A 3,426-nucleotide genomic window follows, 5' to 3' on the forward strand; every position below is an offset into this window, starting at 1 on the left:
AAAAAAAAAAAAAGAAATAACCATTTGGGGCCAGGCACGGTAGCTGGTACCTGTAATCCCAGCACTCTGGGAGGCTAAGGTGGGCAGATAACCTGAGGTCAGGAGTTCAAGACCAGCCTGGTCAACATGGTGAAACCCCATCTCTATTAAATACAAAAATTAGCCGGGCTGGTGGTGGGCACCTGTAATCCCAGCTACTTGGGAGGCTGAGGCAGGAGAATTGCTTCAACATAGGAGGTGGAGGTTGCAGTGATAAGAAGCAGTAAATTTATATAACCTAAAAGTGATTCTCATAGTTCTCTTATTTCTTGAAATGAAAAAAAAAACACCAATAACTGAAAAGGGACAGGGGAGAATATCAGACAATACCTGGAATGGATAATCAAAACTAACATCATCAGTAAGGGCGGATGGATATACCTGTAGTGTGTCTTTTGATGTGATGCCCTGAGAGGGATATATTATTTACGTACTATTCTGACTAGGGATGCAAAACCAACCCGAATGAGGAATCATCAGACAGATGCAAAATGAAGAACATTCTTATTTTGAAAAAGAGAAGAGGTATAGATGCTTTAAAAATATCAATGTTAGAAAAAAAAAAGGCTGAAGATCAAAAGATACTAAAAAAATATGACAACTAAAGGTCATATGTAATCCTGAATTGGATTCAATATATGAGAGGAAAATATGATGCTATCAAGGACGTTATTGAGTCAAGTGACAAAATTAGGTATGGATGGCAAACAACTAGGTATAGTTTAATTAAAACTATAGTATCAACGTTCAATTTCTTAACATTGATAACTGTAGTCTGGTTATGAAGAGAATATCCTTATTTTTAGGAAATAAATGCTGAAGTACCTGGGGATCAAAGGACACTGGTATATGCAACTTTCAAACGGCTTAGAAAAAAGAACAGAAAAGCAATTAATAATGCTAACAAGGCAAACTAATAACAATAGATGAAACTAAAATAGAGAAGAGGATTCTTTATACTATTCTGGAAATTTCTTTCATTTGAAATTATTTCCAATGAAAAAATGTGTTAAAAATTATTTGACTATGATTGCTCACTAAAAAGAACCTAAGATCTCTTAGGTTCTTACATGCCAATTTGGATTGGATACATTCCTAAAAAGCACAATAATTAAGAGCACAGGCTTCTGAGTTAAGACAAATTTGGCTTCATATCTCAGTTCTGCCATTATTAACTAACATTGACCTCAAGGAGTCTCCATTTTTTTAATCTGTAAAATGGGGGAAATGATTCCTACCTCACAGAATTACTTTGATTTAAAAAAAAATTACTTTGATAATTAAATTTTACATATATCACAATCTCTGGCATAGCATAATCATTAAACAAAGCTGCTTGTTATTTTAATAGAAGTGATGGCAATGGTGGTAGTGCTGGTGCTGGTGACTGCCACAGGCCATGCAGATACAAAAATAACCAAAACATGGTTTCTGACCTCAAAGAACTTTTAGAGCTAAACTACAAACAACAGTCTGTAACATAAGTGCAAATAAATTGGTACTGGAACAGAAACAAAAGCATATTTACTCCTGGGAGTTGGCTGGGAAGACACACAGGGAAGGTGAGTCTGAAAGTGAGCCTTAGAGTGTAGGTAAGGATTTCACCAGGCGGAAGCCAGGACAAGTGGTGAGGACATTCTTGACAGCAACAGGTGATGCTGAGAGCACGGGGCACGTGTGGGAAACAGTAAATATTTCCAAGAGGTGAGGGTGGGGGAAAGTGCAGAGTGGGGCTGGAAAAGTACACCTGGACCAAGCTATGAAGTGTGAGGGGTCCTGAACATAACTCATAGGGTCTCTCCTGTGTTCTGTGTGCAGTGGGAGAATCACTGGAGTTTTCTAAGTGAGGAGTAACATCAGGAATTGCACTCAGAAATACTGCTTTGGTCACTCAAAAAGTTAGGACAGGGGCATTCCTTGGGAGATTCCTATAAAAAAGGCCAAGAAAACATCACCCTTGGCATGTCTCCTCTCTTTTTAGTATGTCTCATTCAAAGCAGGATTATCCAAATAGTCAACAACAGGTAAGGCTGGGTGGGCCATGGTGCAGACACATATACATACACATACACATACACATACACATACACACACAATCTCTTACACACTCACAGACACATGAGAGTGGCTTCCGGGGGGGAATGGTCAAGGGATTTTGGGAGAGCTAACTAGCATGGCAACAAGAACTGAGAGCTGGCAAGGGTCCCAGAGGCCCCTGTTGTAGTGGGCATTTACCCCAGTAAATGGGTCATAGGGTCCCAGGAAGAGGCCAGGGTGTCAATAGATAAATGGGCAGCTTAAGGGGAGCAGGCAGGCAAAGGAGACAAGAGTATTTCTACATTTTAACAACCAGCACCAGTACCTTCCAGCTGAGCATGAGACCTGCCCCCCATCCAGGGTTTCTCTTCACCAGACCATCCACCCTCAGGTTCTTTAACTCTGGCTGACTCAGAAGGACCAGAAACTTCTCTCTGGCCAGCAAAGCCCCCCTTAAAAGTAAGGCTTCCCGACCATACTAGGTGACACTGTCTGTGTTTTACATTGTACAGTCCAGGTGCCCCATGTGGTTTACACACAGGACTGGACTTAAAAATGAACTATAAGCCAGGTGCTGTGGCTCACACCTGTAATCCCAGCACTTTGGGGGACCAAGGTGGGCAGACCATCTGAGGTCAGGAGTTCAAGAGCAGCCTGGTCAACACAGTGAAGCCCCTTCTCTACTAAAACTATAAAAAAAGTAGCCAGGCCTATAATCCCAGCTACTTGGGAGGCTGAGGCAGAAGAATCACTTGAACCTGGGAGGCGGAGGTTGCAATGAGCTGAGACTGCACCACTGCACTCCAGCCTGGGGAACAAAGCAAGACCCCATCTCGAAAAAAGAAAAAAATGAACTATGGATGCTATATAAGAATCATTACATTTCTCTCTTTTTGTTATTTTTTACATAGTAATAGAGATTAAAGTTTAATTCACTTTTTTTTTCCTTTTTTTTTTAAATTACACTTTAAGTTCTAGGGTACATGTGCAGATCGTGCAAGATTGTTACATAGGTATATACATGCCATGGTGGTTTGCTGCCTCCATCCCCCCATCACCTACATTAGGTATTTCTCCTAATGTTATCCCTTCCCAATCCCTCCACCCACTGCTATCCCTCCCCTAGCCTCCCCAACCCCACAACAGGCCTCAGTGTGTGATGTTCCCCTCCCTGTGTCCTTGGGTTATTTTTCAACACCCACTTATGAGTGAGAACATGTGGTGTTTGATTTAAAAGGACATCATCATCAACATATGGTTCTTTTGGAGTTTGTATCTCATTTCATCTAACTAGTTTGGAAAGATTCATGCTTCTCCCATGTGTGGTAAGACGGAAAAAGAATGTGTTTT

The 3,426-nt window shown here is 41.0% G+C and overlaps 1 protein-coding gene across 2 annotated transcripts in view; it reads right to left on the minus strand.

Annotated features, from left to right (window-relative positions):
- The window catches only part of SLC22A15 (solute carrier family 22 member 15), an 87,176-nt gene that overhangs the window by 68,039 nt on the left and 15,711 nt on the right, over positions 1-3,426 (minus strand). The window lies entirely within an intron of this gene.

Source organism: Cebus imitator, unplaced genomic scaffold (assembly GCF_001604975.1).
Source record: "Cebus imitator isolate Cc_AM_T3 unplaced genomic scaffold, Cebus_imitator-1.0 Scaffold32, whole genome shotgun sequence".
NCBI classification, from domain to species: Eukaryota; Metazoa; Chordata; class Mammalia; order Primates; family Cebidae; genus Cebus; species Cebus imitator.